A 20,700-nucleotide genomic window follows, 5' to 3' on the forward strand; every position below is an offset into this window, starting at 1 on the left:
TTTCATTATGAATGTTTGGAGGAGTTCCAAATCCCATAGTGGATTTAGCATAGCAGGAGTTGTTTATATCACTGAAGAGCGGACTGTATGCTTTGTTTGATTGTTTTACATAATCCAAATGCTTTGGAAAGGTTTCTGAATATCTGTTTGCTTATTTTGACAGTTTCATGAGCACTTGGGAAGAGAGAGATTTTCTCAAAAGGAGTTTCAATGAATTTTTTTTATATTTTATGCACATTTCAAAAGCTTCCCTTTGTTGTCATTGGGTTCAAATATGCCGTCCATAGTGGATATTGAGTGAATAGGTATGGGAGGAGTCATTGCGATATCACTGGGTATAGCGGGAAGTATGGGAGTTTTTTATTCTTTCATGGGATTTGGAAATCACCAGTAATGCCAACATTTTATGCCCATCCTTAATTGCCCTTGAGAAGGTTGTTTTGAGCCAACTTCTTGTTCTGCTGCAATCAGTGTGGGGTAGGTACACTAACAATGCTAAGACGAGTGGGTATAGAGAGGGTATGAAGTTAGAGGTGAGGTGACAGAGTCATGAGGAGTCTAACAGCAATCCTCAGAACTCAGCTGGTGTCCTTGAGAATGGAAGCAAGCCTTCTAACCCGACATTTGTCCACCTCTGTTCCCACTTTAGGCCTACATCAGGAGACAGAAACTCTGACTCCAGTCTTCCCCCAACTCTGTGGGGTGAAAGTTACATCTGCAGTCGGAATTTGGGAATACATTATCGGGGAATGGCCTGACTCACGATTCCCGAATCAGTAATGAAAAATCTGGCCTTATGTCCTCTTCTTGCCCCTTCTAATTGACCTCATAGATCATTCTTGATCTTGCCAGCTCATTTACATGCTCTTGCATAGCCTCGACGTAACCCAATTCACTGTTTTATCCCTCAGTCAGTCTCATTTGTCCAGAAAACCAACATCTCCAAAAAGTTACTATTTGTGAACTATCCAGTTACTCCCAAAATTCTTCTCCTTAGATTTCTGCCTGGCCGAATGGATAATGACTTCTCAGGAAAAACGTGTCTATTCACCACCTTAAATATTCATTCCCTCCAGCACTGATGAACAGTGGCAGCAATGCATACTATCTACAAGATACACTGCAGCAACTCACTGTGATTTCTTCAACAGCACCTTCAAAACCAATGAACCCTACCACTAAGAAGGACAAGGGCAGTAGTCTTATTGGAACATCACCAACTGCAAGTTCCCTTTCAAGCCACCCAACATCCTGTTGTGGAAGTATATCACCATTCATTCACTGTCGCTGAGTCAAAATCCTGGAAATTCCTGCCTTACAACACTGTGGGTGTACCTACACCATATGGGATTTTGGTTGGTACAGATGAAAGGGCCAAATGGTCTCCTACTGTATTGTAGGGATTCTATGAAAGGGACTGCAGTTGTTCAAGAAGGTGGCGCTGCACCACCTTATTGAGGGCAATTAGGTAGTGGCAATAAATGCTGGCCTAGCCAATGAAGCCCATATCCGGTGAAAGAATGTTCACTGCATTTCCTAGATTATAACACAGACTTCAAAAAGTACTTCAGTGGCTGTTAAGCATTTTGAAATCATAGAATCTACAGAAGGTAGGAAGAAATTTGGCCCATCGAGCCTGCACTGACAATAATCGAACCCCAGGTACTGTCTTATCCCTGTAACCCTACATATTTACCCACCCGATATCCTTGACATTATCATGACCAATCAACCTAACTTGCACATCTCCAGACTGTGGGAGGAAACCGGAGGAAACCCACGCAGACACAGGGAAAGCGTGCAAACTCCACACAGACAGTCACCCAAGACCGGAATTGAACCCAGGTCCCTGGTGCTGTGTGGCAGCAGTGCTAACCACTGCACCACCATGCTGCCCCTGTCCAGTATTAATTTAAAAATGTAGTCACGAAAAGTGCTATATAAATGCAAGCCCTTTTTATTCCATGGTTTCACCTTCCTCACATCATTATTTTCTTTTATATTTCCTTATCCCATAGAAATATCCTTGTAATTAAACCCTTTCTCTTTCTTGGTCCTTTTCCTTCAGCAGCAATATCTTCTGGTGTTCTGCAATCTTGAGCAAGAAGTCTTAGTTACCATGCCTCGCTAATGTTTCATCTTAATGTTATACAGTCACTGTCCCTTTTACTTTGCTCTTTCTCCTCTTCCATGTCTATGAACCCCTTTCATTGAAATGTTCAACAGAGGCCCTGAGGTAGAATTTTCCCTTCCTGCCCACCATGGGAATTGTCACGGGCAGGACACGGATCATGCAAACATCTGCTTGGGCAAGATTTTCCACCCTCGGGACGAGTGCCGATCATTGCACCACACTGCTCTTTATTGGGCCTCATTGTGTCCAAATTAGCTATCGCTTTTCCTGCATTACAACAGTGACTACACTTTAAATGTACTACATATTCTGTGAAACCCTCTGTGACATATTCAGATCATGAAAGCTGCAAGGCTTTCTTTAGCTCTTTTTGTTGTTCCATCTATTCGTCTGTAGTTGTCTGCTCAGCTCAGCAACAGCCCTGTATCACTAATGAATTATTCATGCTCACTGATGCCTCTGTGTGTTTCAACACATGATGTGGAGATGCTGGCGTTGGACTGGGGTAAACACAGTCAGAATCCCAACCTCAATTAGAAGACATTGGGAACAGGTGTCTTACAGTATGCAGGTTGGAGAATTGTTGGTCATATTAATGGACAAGTGCTTCACACAATTCTGTCACATTCCTCTGCCCCCTACTTTAATGGGTGTGTTACCAAGTTGAGTACTGAAGGCTCAATTCCCCCGTTAAAGTAGGGGGGAATGTCACAAAAATCTGCTAACTTCATATCTACTAAGATCCCCATCAGCAATTTGTACCCAAATTACTAAATGTGTTTGTAAGGAGTCTGACTAGATAATAACAAAATACTTTGGGGCTATTTTCAGCTTCAGTAATATGTGCGGTGTAAATCAGGAAAATGTGCATTCCCTTTTCCAGCTTTTAATGGACTTCAATTTACAATTCTCTGGCTTGAACCCTCAGCAGATGGTGTGAGATCTGGAGTGGGAAATCTCTTACGTCTATTCCTGTACAAATTTAGCTCTATTGGCAAATTTTGAACATTTTACTGTGTTTTCCAATATATAAGACATTTACATATGTCAAAAATAAAGCAGTGGTCTTTGGAGAAAACCAGTGTCTGGAAAACAAGAATTTGCCATAATTTGCTGCTTTTTATCCTTGAGATACGGTGAAAAGCATTGTTTCTTGCAAGCCATACGGGGAAAACATACATAGAGTGCATAGGGGAAAAGGAAAGAAGAAAGTGCAGAATATAATGTTACAGTCATAGGTGGGATGTGGAGAACGATTGATTTAATGTAAGGTAGGTTCATTCAAAAGTCTGATGGCAGCAAAGAAGAAGCTGTTCTTGAGTCAGTTGGTACGTGTTTTCAGACTTTTGTATCTTGTTCCTGATGGAAGAAGGTGGAAGAGAGAATATCTGGGCTGTGTGGGTTCATGGATTATGTTGGCTGCTTTTCTGAGACAGCAGGAAGTGGAAACGGAATCAATGGATGGGAGTTTGGTTTGCTTGATGGTCTGGGCTACATTCACAATTCTTTTGTAGTTTCTTGCAATCTTTGGAAGAGCACAAGCCATACCAAGCTGTAACACATCGGAAAGGATGATTTCTATAGTGCATCTGTAAAAAATTGGTGAGAGTTGTAGTTGATATCCACTACTTAGCAGTCAGCGGTTGCTAAAAATATCCTTAACACCTTTTCTTGAATAAGTGCATCATATTCGCTACTCTCAAATCCTCGGGGACCTCCCCCATATCCAGGGAAAGCTGGAAGAGTTCTTCTGCTATCTCCACCCGACTTTAGCATACCGGGATGCATACGACTCAAATCAAATGACTTATTCACTCTACACATGACCAACTTCCCAACACCTCCTGCTTTTCAATTTTCACCACATCCGTGACTTCCCCCTTCATCACTTTGATATTTTGTCAGCATCTTTTTCTTTAGTAAAAAGCAGTACAAAGTACTCTAAATATTCTAGCCTTGTCCTGTGCCTGTAAGTATATAGGTCTCTAAGTATAGAGGACTATAAAATAATGAGGGGCATAGACAAGGTAGATAGTCAATATCTTTTCCCAAAGGTAGGGGAGTCTAAAACTAGAGGGCGTAGGTTTAAGGTGAGAGGGGAGAGATACAAAAGTGTCCAGAGGGGCAATTTTTTCACTCAGAGGGTAGTGAGTGTCTGGAACAAGTTGCCAGAGATAGTAGTAGAGACAGGTAAAATTTTATCTTTTAAAAAGCATTTAGATGATTACATGGGTACAATGGGTATAATTGTATATGGGTATATACGATTGGGATATGGGCCAAATGCGGGCAATTGAGATTAGCTTAAGTGTTTAAAACAAAAAGGGCGGCATGGACATGTTGGGCCGAAGGGCTTGTTTCCATGCTATAAACCTCTATGATTCTACATCACTTCCCTTGTCACTCTTGGAGTCATCCAATTTCTTACTTCCTGCTTACTATTTACATATTTTTGAATTGCTTTTTTGTTAACTGCCATCCTACTTCCACATGTTCTCTTTTTCCATCTTATTTTCCTCTTCATTTCCCCTCAAAATACTGGAGTGGTTCTTGAACCCACAACTCCCTGAGTCTCAGCGGTGAAAGTGCAACCAGCTGAGCCATAGCTGAGCTGAAATGGGTTGTGGGGATTGGTGGGGTTTTGGGTGGACTGGTGAGATGGGCTGTGATTGGGATAAGTCAGATTCTTTGTGTGACAGAAGATTTGACGGGAGGTAATTCTCCTGGTTCACAAGAGGCACTGTAAACATGCCCTATCTTGTCCCGTAGAGATGGCCTTGCCTCTCTTCAGCTGCAGAGTTTCCTGACAGCTAGAAAACCTGGAGGCAGGTGGTTCAAATTTTATAAATTTCAACATTTGACCCAACCCATAAACCAACTGTTTTTGGATGTATTAGAAAGTGCTCCTCCAGAGGTTTCTCTGGGATAGTTCCATCCATGCTTGAATCATGAATTAACTATTATAACCTATCCCTGGGACTCCTGTGGTTATTAGAAAGAAGTTCACAACCTATGTTAAAGTTCATCCCACTGTTTGTATCGTGAAGTGACGACATAGGCGACATACTCTTAAGGAGAAATATATGTGCCACTTTCTTACCCAGGCAATGCTGACACATATGAGGTTATTGCACGCGTTCATTTATTAACATTTAATAAAGTGAGGTGTATATTAATATCTGTATAACACTGAGTGATTCATACCACAGGCTATACATATTTTGCTATTTAAACAATGGCACTTTCTATGCAATGGCAAGCAGCCTTGTTCACACTTTCCACATGTCTTATTTACCTTACACAATCCTCCCTGTATATTATTGTACGCTGACCTGTGATTCAGGTTATTTTTTCTGTTACGGAAAGGACTTGATGTATTATTTTTAACCTATCTTCAGGAATTATCATTAACAAATGACAGAAATTTGTCCCTATTCTTTCTGAAATCTACTTAATAGGAGACGTATGTTCGCTTTATTCATGTTTATCTGTTCCTTTGTAAATTATATTTGTAGGTTTTGCCTCGGGCTGAGTTGATATAGTTAGTGAAGCGATCCTGAATTTCTGATTAGTGCAATGTGGCTGAAGATAGTCTTATTACTGACAGCAGTCACTTGTCACAGAAACCTGTCTGGTGCAGGTGAAAAGGATGGCATTCAGGAGTCGAGGGAGTAATTAAGGAGGTAGGCCCTGACTGTCACCTTGGCAACAGCTACCACTTGTACCAAGAAGATTCTCCCACATTGTCATTATGCAACATTTAAAATTATATCAGCGGTCAGCAATCAAATAGTGCTGTAGTATCATCGATGTGAAGGGATTACAAGATGCCGCTTTTCATTAAAAAGGGTGTGTATATGAAATCTCTACAATAATGCATTTTTTGCTATCACTGAAGTATTGGGCTGGATTTTAGGCATGTTATCAGGAGAGGGTGCACACATTGGATGGACAGCCCACTGCCTTCCTGTCAGTTCAGAGCTCACTGCCATCCCTGACCCGGTCTCTAGAATATGGGGTGAGTGGGCCACAAGGCCATAGCTCTATTAAGGCCCTTAACTGCCCAGTCATTAGGCAGTTAAGGAGTTAAGTCTGTTTCCACCACCATACTATGCACATTGATATTCTGGGCAGCATGGTGGCACAGTGGTTAGCGCTACTGCCTCACAGCACCAGGGACCTGGCTTCAACTCCTGGCTTGGGTCACCGTCAGTGCATATTCTCCCCGTGAGTTTCCTCTGGGTGCTCTAGTTTCCTCCCATTGTCCAAAAGACGTGCTGATTAGAGGCATTGGCCATGCTAACTTCTCCCTCGATGTACCCGAACTGGTGCCTGAGCGTGGCGCCTAGAGGATTTTCACAGTAACTTCATTGCAGTGTTAATGTAAGCCTACTTGTGACACTGATAAATAAACTTTTAAAAAATTACGGGGAAGCAGATGGCGGACCAAATTGGGCAGGCTGCTTTTTCACCAAACATGATGAAAGGAATGGCTAACCTCTGTTAGGGGCTGTCCCGTGCACACCATCATGATAGTACACCCCAACCCTTTGTTCCTCCCTGCTTGGCCTCAAAAGCCACCCTCTTCCTAGGCTCTTTGATCCCTTCCCATCTGAAATCTCACGTTTACCACTCTGAAGCAGCTGCATTGGGGGCAGCATGGTAGCATAGTGGTTAGCACTACTACCTCACACACCAGGGACCCGGGTTCGATTCCAGCCTTGGGTGATGTGTGCGTGTGTGTGTGGAGTTTGCGCATTCGCCCTGTATCTACATTGGTTTCCTTCGGGTGCTCCTGTTTCCTCCCACAGTCCAGAGATGTGCAGGTTGGATGGATTGGCCATGCTAAATTGCCACTTAGTGTCCCAAAATGGGCAGGTTAGTTGAGGATTAGCAGGATATATACGTGGGGTTACGGGAAAAGGGTCTCGGTAAGATGCTGCTTTGGAGAGTTGGTGCAGACTTGATGGGCTGAATGGCCAGCTTCTGCACTGTGGGATTCTATAATTCTATGCCCTCTTCTCCCTGGGGACTGCATTCAGTCCCAGCTGCATCCGCTACTCAGTTTTGATGCTGTTGGTTTGCTAGATCTGATTTGAATGCATGGCAACTCTGGAGGGCAGAACTTCCTCCCATTAAAGAAGTCTAACCGTCATTCAGCTCGGGCCACCCTCAGTTTGTTATCACTGCGGGCAGCCTTTTCTGAGGTCTGTTAGTTCACAATCAACCTTTGTAACAGACGAGCGAGCAATAGAACCACCCTGTAAAATTTAACCGATTAGTAACATAACCTGCGAAACCGATGATCCTGTGAAGTTGTGTGCTCAGTAATGGACAAAGCAAGGTTAGTGAGAAAGCATCAATTTGGTTCTTATTAACATCCTATCTTTGTTAAGAATGTCATTATAATAGGCATTAGGAATTTTAGTCTAGCTTTTGGCTTAAAGGATATCTCATCAAACCCAGTAAGAATAACAAGGAGAATATGCCTGTCAAATGTTCAGTCAAATGACACTAATGTTGTACTATGCTTGTAGCATATAAGATGTGTCCAAACTGTTTTCTTTCTTGACCTACAGTTCCTTGGCATGCAACAGATGAGTTTCATTCTGCCCATATTGTTATGAGATTGCGCTTTTTGAAATACAACTTCTGATTTTTTTTCTTTCTCTGGCTGGATTTAAGGGAAAACCTGACCCCACTAAAGGCGATGGGAAAAGTGTCCAGAATACTGCAACACACACAACCCCACAATCCACCAAGTGGGATGAAAACAGACTTTCGAGCCCCGGGAACAGGAAAGACCCCATCCCGTGTCATTTCACTCCTCCCTGAGACTTTTCAACTGTTTCTGAGATGAGACATCAAAACCCAACTACACATCCTGAAATAATAATTGTAGCAGGCATGAACAAATAATATTTATTTGGAATATATAGCCAGTGAGCACTAAAAGGGCCTAACGGAGCAGGTTAGCAGAAAAAAAAGACAATGTTGCCCAAAACACAGGTTGTTTGAAGCTGTGCTCTCTCTCTCTCACACTCTCGTGCTCTCTCGCACCCTCTTGTGTGCTGTGCCCGGTTTGCAAAGTAACCATCCTGAGAAATTGACTGTGAACAGAGGTCTTTTTTAAAAACGGTTGAAACCTGTTTCGTACAACCACACTGAGGGAGACAGCTGAACAAAATATTGTCCTGTGCTTCTTTCTGTCGGTCACTGAGAAATTCACTTCTTTTTAAAAAAAAAAGCTATCGATTTCTACAGGGATCATAAAACTATGCATTCAGGTGTAAGGGTCCATCCTTTCATCCTGTAGAATAGGCAGGCCATGCCAATACATTTCCAGCCCTTGATCTTTTATTAATGCCATGATTGGGGCAGCATGGTAGCAGTGTTAGAACTGCTGCTTTACAACTCCTGGGACCCGGGTTCAATTCCCATCTTGGGTCACTGTCTGCGTGGAGTTTGTACATTCTCCTCTTGTCTGTGTGGGTTTCTTCCAGGTGCTTCCGTTTTCTCCCACAGTCCAAAGATGTGGGGGATAGATTGATTGGCCATGCTAAAATTGCCCCTTAGTGTCCTAAGGTGTGTAGGTTAGAGGGATTAGTGGGTAAATGTGTAGGGATATGGGGTAGGGCCTGGGTGGGATTTTGGTCGGTGCAGTCTCGATGGGCCAGATGGCCTCTTTCTGCACTGTAGGGATTCTATACATCTCAAAGTGTCGGTCTCTGATTCTTTTGATGTTTGACTTCTTATTCATGCCAATGCACCATCCTCAATGTTGTGACTGGTACGTGTACGTGTGTGTGCACAGAAAACAAAACACCCAAAATTTAGATAAAATGAAAATTGAAGATCAAAAGGGAAAAGGTGTGAATACAGTGCAGATCAATCAGGAAGAGAGGCACTGACTTATGAAGTTTCCAGCTAAAACATTGAATGATAATTCTATTTGAGATGCATATCTTCCTGCATGTTTTAATGTCTTCTTGCACTTACTGTTGTTTAAAAAAAACTTGCATTTTATAGGAAGCATCTCATTGTGCTATACAGCATAAAATCTCTTTGAAAGTTTTCACTCAGTGACGGACCTGTCCTTGGCCTTTGGTGAATCAGGACTCGACTCCATGGGAAAAGTGGGTGCTTAAGGTGCAAAACACTGCAGCGAGTGGGGGAACTTCTCTAGGGGAGGTAGTGGTGTGGGAAGGGTTTGTGGGCTCAAGCAAATATTTCAACACAGTGCCAAAACAGTAACAATCATTGGCTGAGTAGCCTGTCAATCAGAATCCAAAGATTGCAACTTTGGATACTATCAGAACAACAGAAATCATTGGCCAATTGGGACATGCCAGATTGCCCAGTTCCTCCCTTCTTTTTTGCCTTATGTCAAGGGAGTTGTGGGCATCAGTGGTGGAGGAAGTGGAGGGCACTTTTTTCAGCCCTGGTATTCCAAGGTGAACAGGGTAAAGACCTTGCCTCTGCATTCATTTTATGGTCTCAACCACTCCTAAATCCTGCATCTCAGTTTCCTGATGCATGTTTCCTCATGTTACTTCTGAATGTCCGTAAATCCACGCTTGTGGCCAAACTTCCTGACCTTCCCTTGACCAATGGCCACACTTTCCAGCCTCAATCCACTCAATGCCCCTTTCCTGAACTCCTGGGAGCGAGCACGTGGTTGAGGTAAGGTGAACAGGTGGATGTTGGGAAGTTTGACCATCAAATGGGAGGAGGTGGAAAATCTTGGCCGTCGAGCATGGGAATTGTAATGACTTCATTGGGGTTGGTCTGTTGGAGTGTGGACTCCTTGATTACGGATCCAACTGATGGGCCAATCAGGAAGTATTTGCCTTGTACTTGACTGGGAGTGTCAGTTCCTCTGACAACAGTCACCCCGCTCCCCCCCGCCACCCCCACCTGCACGATCCCCCACCCCACCCCACCCCACCCGCACACTCCCCCACCCCACCAAGGTAGACTGCTAACTGATAGCACTCCATGTACTGCTGTTAGAGACTGTAAATAAAGGGATTTTGGTGAAGGGATTTTTATCTCCGAAGACTTGTTACAGGAATGGCTAGGGCGAATTCCTCCGGGTGACCGATCATATCAGCGTGTTTGAATGTTTACAAGCAGCAGATCACAATGAGACATAAATTATCTTTAACAGGCCAGCTTAATATACATTTCCCTGGATCACTGAGAGGGAAATATTGCTGCAAATATTCCAGAAGTATCTATGTGTAAAAACATTTCTGGTTATGACAGAAAATTTGCAGATGAGCCAAAAAGCAGGGATATAATAATCTTCATTACACACTCATTGTACATTAAGGTCATATTTTGTTTTTGTAACCATGTCTTCTGTCAACAAAATCATGAAATGGTTGCCTCGTAGCTAAGGGCATTTTTTTTTTAATGTTGCTCAAGTCAGGCAGTCTGTTTTTAACTTTAGGTCAATCCAGTTGACTTACACTATTACAATTTCCAGTTCAAAGAATCATTGACACAGTTACATGTCAACTGGCTCCACTCAGTTGAGGGGTGGGTTAAAGATGGGTGGAGAAGTAAGGGTCCCGCAAACAGGGCCCATAATTTCTCTCTCTGGCCCTGAATAGGACGAATTTCAGCTCATGGCTGAAGAAAGTCAATGCAGCTAAAGTCAATTCAGCTTTTACTGAATCCAGTGTCATTATTAAGTGTTCCCTGGATTGTAAGGGCATGGTGAACCTGACTCCTTTATACAACATATCCAAAAGATATGGTCATTGCAGGTAGTGTACGGTGAGCAGTACCAATGGAAAAGCAGCCAATTCTGACATGTCCTTTTCACAAGAAGGGAAGCAAAATAAAATGTCAATGTTCAGCTATGCTTTGTTAGTTTGGCTGCTGGTGCTGTAATTGCAGAGAACATGGCTAAAATTTGGTCACGTTTCCATTCAGTTGGTGCTTTAGACATTCAATTGATCAGTGATAATCATGAATGTGAGGATAAAAGCCTGAATATTCAGTACAGTAAGCAAAAAGGAGAAGAACGTTAGAGTTTAGAAGAATGAGGGGAGATCTCATTGAGACGTATAAGATGATGAATGGGATGGATAGGATAGAGGTGGAGAGGCTCTTCCCGCTCAGAAAGGACAGTAGGACTAGGGGGCACAGCCTCAAGATAAAGGGGGGGCGGTTTAGAACGGAGTTGAGGAGGAACTTCTTCACTCAAAGGGTGGTGAATCTCTGGAATTCTCTGCCCGTTGAAGTGGTGGAGGCTGCCTCGCTAAATATTTTTAAGACGCGGGTTGATGGGTTTTTGATAAGAGAGGGGATTAAGGGTTATGGGGAGAGGGCGGGAAGGTGGAACTGAGCCGCGACAGATCAGCCATGATCTTATTGAATGGCCTGGCAGGCTCGAAGGGCTAGATGGCCTACTCCTGCTCCTACTTCTTATGTTCTTATGGAACAGATTCTGATGAGATGATGATTATAAGTATGTCTGTATCATGAATGGAATGGAATGGAATGAATGGAAAATGGTCCCTGGAGTTTAAGGCTGGCATTATGCGCCCAATGTAAGAAAAGTGAATCAAAAATAATTGAGATGCTGGATTTTGATGGCCAAACCTTGATGTGTTTACTGGTTGTCAGCTTGTTCTTGCAATGTAATTAAATTTTGATTGAATTGTCTCCCTGTGATATTCACTACCACTAAAATGTCCACTATGATTTTAGACAGAGAAGAATTAGACAAGATTTTGAGTGGAGGAAGGAAGCTTGAAACCTTTTGCTTAATTTGCGGCCATTCCTTCAGCTTGATGTCACAATTGCCACCTTAAATTTGCAGGCTGACGTTTTTACTCCCAGTCTGGAAAGGCTGCCACCAAATAGTGCAGCATCCCTGTGACTAATTTGCTCTGGATCAGGTTGACAACCCTGAAGGGACTCGAGGCAGTACACTGCAATTTCAACTCTCTGCCCACTCACTGGCTGTGCCATCCTTCACTGAACCTGATACGCGTGAAGGCCAAAGAAAGAAACACACGCAAAATATATTTAAAAAAAACCTAAAAAATCATATCACACAACAAATGAGGTGGCGTCGGGACGTCATGATTGACCTTTGATTGAACTTCGCACATCGATGACAGTAAAATGCAAACTAAACTGAAAGAAAACTGAGGCATTTGCTTATTTGACGACAGCAGTTGCTGTGGGTGTTAGCCGTGTGACTGATAAAGTTAGCGGGAGAGCATAAAAGAGTAGTGCAGTCTTCTAAATTATTCAGTAAATCTCCCTAATGACAAGATAGCAGGGACAGCCCTCATTTATTTTGACAGCTGTGGCATTTCAAGACAGAAGCATGTTGTCAATCACAGGTGCCCAGTTTCTGGACGAGAGCGATGTGTATGCTTCGTGTGACATAATCCCACTGATGGAAATCAGATTTGACGGAAGGAAATGTCAAACTGGAAAGATTTTTTTCTCCCTGTTCTTTGGGGCAAGGTAAATTCAAGAACGTTTTATCATTGCTCTGCTTCAAGCATTGAGTGGCTGCCTGACACTGTGTGCTTCAACCACGGCCGACTTCACAGTGCCACAGTGGCTCTTATCAAAGCCACAAGTGCTATCCAATGTGACTATACCCATGGTAAAATATCCCTCCTTATCCTAACTGAAGCGTAAGAATACAACTGATCAGAACATCCTCTCCCAATGCCTCTCCTCTGTCATCCAGCATGGAAGAAATGCCTTTGCCTTATTCCACAGAAACCCTACAGTACAGAAAGAGGCCATTCGGCCCATCGAGTATGCGCCAACCACAATCCCACCCAGGTTCTACCTCCATGTATTTTACCCACTAATCCCTCTAACCTATGCATCTCAGGACACTAAGGGGCAATTTTAGCATGGCCAATCAACCTAACCTGCACGTTTTTGGACTGTGGGAGGAAACCGGAGCACCCGGAGGAAGCCCACACAGACACGAGGAGAATGTGCAAACTCCACACAGGCAGTGACCGAAGCTGGGAATCGAACCCAGGTCCCTGAAGCTGTGAAGCAGCAGTGCTAACCACTGTGCTAACGTGCCACCCACTTCCATGTGTATCTTTTGAATCATACCCAGAGAATCACCCACAGTGGCTCCGTTTCCCATGCCCATACCATTACCTCTGGAGCCTCACAAGGATTTTATCTTTAACCATCCACCTCATCTAAACAATGTCTCTTGTTAACGTCATCTCAAAACACAATGTCAGCTTCCAAATATTTATTAACAATGTCCAGCTCTATCTCACCAATCTTTACTCCACTGTCACTGATTTTATCAGTTTGTTTGGCCAATATACAGGATTAAGTTTGTAGAAATTTATTCCAATTAAATTGGATGGCATGGTGACACAATGGTTCGCACTGCTGCCTCACAGCGCCAGGGACCTGGGTTCAATTCTGGCCTCGGGTGACTTTGTGGAGTTTGCACGTTCACCTGTGTGGGTTTCCTCCAGGTGCTCCACCCGCACTCCAAAGATGCATGGGTTAGATGGATTGGTCATGCAAAATTGCCCCTTAGCATCAGAGGAATTAGCAGGGAACCTACTTGGGAGTTATGCTGATCGGGCTTGGGTGGGATTGTTGTTGGTACAGACTCGATGGGCTGAAAGGCCTCCTTTGGCACTGTAGAAACATCATAGAATTCCTATGCGATATTGGGGAATGAAGCCTATGGATGGGATTTTACACGCCCTCCCTCTCCCACCGCCAAATGGTGTGTTTTTCTGTGGTGGAGGTGGTTCGTCATTGATTGGCAGCAGGACCTTCCGATTGGGTGGGGGGGGGGGTCACCATCAGTGCAACTGGAAGATCCCACTGGCGGGAAGGACTGGAAAATTCAGCCCTTTGATTTTTGAACGCTTCAATTTTAAAATTCTCATCCTTGCTTTCAGTTCTCTCTGTGGCCCCTCCCTACCTCTGGAACCTGCTCCATCTCTATAAGCCTCCGAGATATCTGTGATCCTGCAATATGGCATCCTGGACATCCCAATTTTAATCATTTCCCTACTGGTGGTCTTACGCCCTGGAATGTCCCCACTAAAGCTCTCTGCTTTGATTTCCTCTATTTAAGTTAGTATCAAAACTATCTGGTTGACTTGGCTTTTGGCCACCTATTTGATGTATGCTTACGTAATCCACTATCCAGAGTTGGTTGATGACATTAAACCACTGAAAAGTTACAGGACAGAAAGAGATCATTTGGCTCATCGTATCCAGGCCAGCCTGAGGACACCCAGAAAGTAGGGAGGTCTTGCTGCAGCTGTATAGGGCATTGGTGAGGCCGCAGCTGGAGTACTGTGTGCAGTTTTGGGCGCCGCACCTGCGCAAGGATATTTTGGCCTTGGAGGGAGTGCAGAGGAGGTTTACTAGGCTGATACCGGAGTTGAAGGGGTTGAGCTTTGAGGAGAGGCTGAATAAACTAGGCTTGTACTCGTTAGAGTTTAGAAGAATGAAGGGAGATCTCATTGAGACGTATAAGATGATGAATGGGATGGATAGGATAGAGGTGGAGAGACTCTTCCCGCTCAGAAAAGACAGTAGGACTAGGGGGCACAGCCTCAGGATAAAGGGGGGGGCGGTTTAGAACGGAGTTGAGGAGGAACTTCTTCACTCAAAGGGTGGTAAATCTCTGGAATTCTCTGCCCGTTGAAGTGGTGGAGGCTGCCTCGCTAAATATTTTTAAGACGCGGGTTGATGGGTTTTTGATAAGAGAGGGGATTAAGGGTTATGGGGAGAGGGCGGGAATGTGGAACTGAGCCACGACAGATCAGCCATGATCTTATTGAATGGCGGGGCAGGCTCGAAGGGCTGGATGGCCTACTCCTGCTCCTATTTCTTATGTTCTTATGTTTTCTAATTCCACTTCCCTGCGCCCGGCCCATAGCCCTGTAGCATCTAGCAGTTGAGGTGCAGATCCAGGTACTTGTTAAAAGATTTGAGGCTCTCTGCCTCCACCACCAACTCAGGCAGTGAATTTCAGACACGCACCACCCTTTGTGTAAAGAAAAAAGTTTTTCCTCATGCCCCCTCTACACCGATCGCCACTTCTCTTGAATCTATGTCCCCTGGTTCTAGAATTCTAGAAAGGTGTTTTGATTAGGCAACAACAACCTTCCATTTATACAGCACCCTGAACATAGTAAAATGTCCCAAGGTGCTTTCCAAGAGCATTACCAACAATATTTGACACCAGGGCCCATACGGAGATGTTGGGGCAAGTGACAAAAATTCTGGACGATGAGATAGCCTTTAAGGTTTTGAAAACAAGCACAGGAATTTTTAAATTGAATTGTTGCTGCACTTGGTATTAACATTCCAGAGAGGCCACAATGGGTCACTGAAGTTCCTGCAACCTTTCCGACCAACATATTAGGAAGGGGTAAGAGTCAGGAACTGATACAAAGTCAGAGGCTAAAATGAAAATGAATCTGAAACAGGAAAGATTCTGGCCTCACTTAGATCCTGACAACTTTCATTCCTTACAGGGATGCAATGAGAGGTTGTTGATTAATCTGCTGATGGAAAACAGGTTGATTATTGAAATGATGCGGTGTGCCTTCATTTTAACAGTCTTTCCACGGTTAACCACAAGGGGCTAGGTTTCTGAGTCCAGGAAACATGACAGCTGCAAAAGGGCGAAATGAGCAGCAGAAAGTTGCCTTTGGCCAGGAACAGGAGATGAAAGGGGGGAAACATGATCTGACTGGGTATAGTCAGCAAGGATTTACGAATGGCAAATCACGCTTGATGAATTTGCTGGTGTTTTTTGAGGACTTCACTAACAAAGTTAAAAAGCAGAACCAATGGACAAAGTGTATTTGGATTTTCAGGGGCTTTTGATAAAACCCCTCACGGGAGGTTAATTAGTAAAATAAGAGCACGTGGCCAAGGAAGGAACATACTGTCACGGACTGAGGATTGGCTTCCAGGCAGAACACAGAGAGGAGGGATAAACGGGTCATTCTCACGTTGGCAGCCTGTGGCTAGCTGATCCATGAGATCAGTATTTGGGCCCCCAGGTGCTCACAATGTACATCAGTAATTTGGTTTTGGGGACCAAATGTAATCTTTCCAAGTTTGTGGATGATGCAAAGCTAAGCAGGACTGTGTGTTGTGAGAAAAATATAAAGCAACTACATGGTGATTTGGACAGACTTAGTGGATGAAATTCTCCAGATTTTTCTCTAAGTGTTAGCTCTGGTGAAAAGACAAGGAGTGCGTCTTCCCGGCCTCACAGCCAGCCTTTCTCACCCGATAGTGCAGCACTTAAAGAAATGCTGCAGGCGTCTCTTACGCTGTCATGCTGATGGGGTGGGGACTGAAGGAGCAGGCAACAGATATAGGGGTGCCGTTTCTGAAAGGTGCCTCAATCTGGGAGGAAAAAAACCTTCCCGCACAAACCACCTGACCTCAACTCCAAACACGGAATAGAGGAGCACCCACGCATCCCCCCAACTATCCGCCCCCCACCCCCCAACACACACACACAGCTGCCCAGAGGGGCCATGGGCACTTTCTCCTGGTCTTCTGGGATTGCCCCGTGGCACTGCCCCCAGAATGCCAGGATACTGCCCCCTTATGCTCCTCTTCTCCCACAGGGTGTGCTTACCTGTGGCAGGTTCCATTTGGCGGGTTCGTTTTTTGCAAAAGGGAATTGTGAACCTCGCTGATGGGAATTCCTAATGTGGGGGAAAAGTACGATGAGGAAGACCTTTAATTCGATGATCATTAATGGAAATGAGGTTCCAGACCTTTCCTGTTCACTGGCGAGGGGTACAAAAAAATCAGAATATGATATCTCACTGCTGAGATTCTTGTTTGCAGCAGTCTCGCAAGATTTTCCACCTCAGCGAACACCAGAAAATCTGGCCAGTGAGTGGGCAAGAACATGAAAGATGCAACATATGTGGAAAAATGTGAGGTAACCCATTTTGGTTGAAGGAACAGGCGTGCAGAGTATTTCCTAAATGATAAGAAATTAGAAAATGTAGATGTACAAACGGACCTAGTCCATAAGGCTAACTTGCAGGAGCAACAAGCTATTGGGAAGGCTAATAGAATGTTAAAACTTTATTAAAAGAGGATTTGAGTACAGGAGTGGTGAGGTCTTTCTATAGAAGCTTAGTTAGACCGTACCTAGAGCACTGTGTGCAATGTTACCCCTCTTAGCTCAGGAAAGGAAATTATTTATTATAGCGGGAGTGCAACAAAGGTTCACCAGACTTGTTCCAGGGGTGAAGAGAGTTTGGGCAAACTGGGTCTGTATTCTTAAGCGTTTCAAATAATTAGAGGTGATCTCATTGAAACCTACAAAATACTTAAAGACATAGACAAGGAGGATGCAGGTAAGATGCCTCCCTTGGTTGGGGAGTCTAGAGCCTGGGGGCACAATTTCAAAATAAAGGCTGTGCCACTTCGGATCGAGATGAGGAGCAATTTCTTTACGCAGAGAGTTATGAATCTTTGGAATTCTTTAGCCCAGAGGGCTGTGGAAGCTTAATCATTGAGAATATTTACAATAGAGATTGATAGATTTCTGATTAACAATAAAGTAAAAATGGGGATTGTGTGTGTAAAAGGCATTGGAGCGTTCAATCAGCCATGATTGTATTGAATGGTGGAGCAGGCTCGCTGAGCTGAATGGCCCATTCCTATTCTCTTGTTCTTATAGAATATGCCCTTTAGTACCAACAAGCTATCCTGTGCACCACCCCTACCCAGCTCAAACTGTCTGTTTCCGCCCCCGCTTACCATTCTCTCAATTATCGTTGGCATCCACCCCATAACTAAAGCAGTCGTGATCAGGAAACTTCCTATCGCCTGGATCTCCATCCCTCCACCCTCCGAAAACATTGAAAGGCAGTGAACTGCAGGATATTTGTGAAGCTAAGAAGAATGTGTTTCCCATCCTCTCAACAGCACTTCTTCATGGAAGTCATTTCCAGGCTAAAATCCAGGCTACAGGAAAAGGAGTAGGCCATTCAGCCCCATGAACCTAGTCCATCATTCAGTTCAAGGCTGATCTGTACCTCAGCTCCTTGACGACAATGCAATGCAGAAGAGAAAAAGTTTTCACTTTCTTTGTCCAGGTTTTGCTCCATATCTTGGGTAAATATTTCAAATATAATGTTTTCTTCCATTGTTCCCAACGTGCAAGGAATAGACAGATACTTTCTCATTGCACAGTGCTGTCTAATACTGTCCTCAAGTGGCCGTTTACTCTCATCACACCTCCCTGTTGGTGTTAATCATTTTTATTCACACTGTCGGGAGGACTTTCGATGCATAGTTCCATCGCGCAACGGCAAATCGCAGATGAAACACAAACTCTCCAGCTGACGGGGAGAAGAGTTGCTGTTAGTGCAATCCTCAAGGAAGATAGAGTTGGGGTGGGGATGGGGCAGGGTGGTGGTGGTATTTGCTTTGTAGGGAGCATGCTGTGCGAAGGTTTGGTTGGGAAGTAGATCCACTAAATGCCACTGACTGTAAAGTTTAATTGTTTGTGGAGCATGTTACCTGATTTTTCCTGCCTTTAAATTCCTCTTTCTGTACAAAAACTTTTATTTTTATTCACTAGTAAATTCCTTCCTTAGTCTTTCTATTTGAATTCCTTCTTGATTCTTAATTTCCCCAGAGAGATGAGGGACATTTTGTAACATTGAAGATGTTTGGAATAGGCAACAACAACTTTGCTTCATCTCAATAACTTCCTCAATGTTTGTTATCTCAGCAGAACTTCCCAGGACGATAGTTTTGTTGCATTTTACTTTGTGATGTTTTAATTCTTGGCTTGTGAAGGCCAAAATTCGATAGGGTCTTTTAAAAGACTTTTGGATAAGTACATGGGACATAGTAAGATCGAGGGTTACAGGTAAGCCTAGTAGGTAGGGACATGTTTGGAGCAACTTGTGGGCCGAAGGGCCTGTTTGTGCTGTACTTTTTCTATGTTCTGAAAAAATCAGTCGTATATTAGGTTCAAAGCTCAGGACTTCACAAAGCTACTGGTATTGACCTGTTCTGGGGACCAGTTGAGCCAAACCTGCCATCTTTGTGCCGGTGTAAAGTGTTAGTATTTTGACATGGGATGTGGGAACTTGTCTTCATATTGAAATTTCCCTAGTTTGCCAAACAGCAGATAGGTATGGAACTAATTAAAAAATCAATATGAAAATGCTATTTTGGGTATTAAACTTCATTACTGCGGACTCAGTGACCTGTCATATGACATGGAATTATGACAATGTATCATGGTTTAATGTTTTTAAGAAACTTTTGAACATTGAAGTCAGGTTTATTAATTAAATGGTACATGCAGTTTTACTTAAAACCATACTTCACGGTGGTTGTTTTGGGATTCAGACACGTTGGGTCTCCAATTTTAAGACTAAATGCCCATGCCAGTGAGAAAACAGGGGTGTGGCCAGAGGAGGTAGAGATCGGGGGGCAGAAAATATTAGGCAGGGTGTTCGAGAGCATAGGACAGCTGAAGACAGAGCTGCCAAAAATGGAACAAAGGAATTAGAGCTGGATAGAGGCCAGAATTGGAAGAATGCAGAGTTTTCAGACAAGTTATCGAGCTAGCGGATTGGGTGAAACCATGAAGGAATTCAAACGTAGAATTAAAATTTGAAAAGGGCCATGTGATTGTTCACACCGCTCAAGAGGTCTTTGCAGATTTACTGTCCTAAGGAATGGCTTGGAGGAAGAGGAAAACTGGTCTGAGAAGTTTCCAGGAACTTTAAGCTATGCAACGTCGACCCCATCCACACAAGGCTGTGCTGAATGGTGACAAGCCAGTAAGGAATAAATTGTTTCACAATGAGAAATATTGGACACTAGCGAGCATGAGGACCTGATAGTGAAAGAAAAGGAATGATATATTCTTCTTGATTGGTGGACCAAGGGGCACAGATTTGAGTAACAGTCATTAAAAAGTATGATAAGGGAAAGCTGATCTCCTAGAACACAACAATGCACAATGAGGCCATTTGGCCCATCAAGGCTGCACCAACAGCAATCTCACCCAAGCCCTACACCCATAACTCCACATATTTACCCTGCCAATCCCCCTGACACTTAAGGGGCAATTTAACATGACCGTTCTGTCTAATCTTTGAACTATGGGAAGAAATCAGAGCACCTGGAGGAAACCCAGGAGTACGTGCAAACACGGTCACCTGAGGCTGGGATTGGACCCGAGTCCTTGGCACTGTGAGTCAGCAGTGCTAACCACTGTACCACCATGTCCTGCCGTTGTAACAGTCTCCATCAAAGTTGAGCTACCAATAGCATAGAGTCACATTTAAATAATGCAATTAAGAAGTGTTCCATGGTGCCTCACAAAATTGTCAACTATTATTGGAGCTATTAAGATAGGTGACCAAACATTTGGTTCAAAATAGAAATTTTAAAAAGGAGAAAGAGATTGAGAGGAAAAGTTTTTGGAGGAAATTCTAGAGTTTAAACAGCTGAAGACATGATCGCCAAGACAGATGTGATTAATATTGAGATGCGCAAGAACCAGA

This window comes from Carcharhinus amblyrhynchos, chromosome 15, assembly GCF_965287045.1.
Source record: "Carcharhinus amblyrhynchos chromosome 15, sCarAmb.v2.hapA, whole genome shotgun sequence".
NCBI classification, from domain to species: domain Eukaryota; kingdom Metazoa; phylum Chordata; class Chondrichthyes; order Carcharhiniformes; family Carcharhinidae; genus Carcharhinus; species Carcharhinus amblyrhynchos.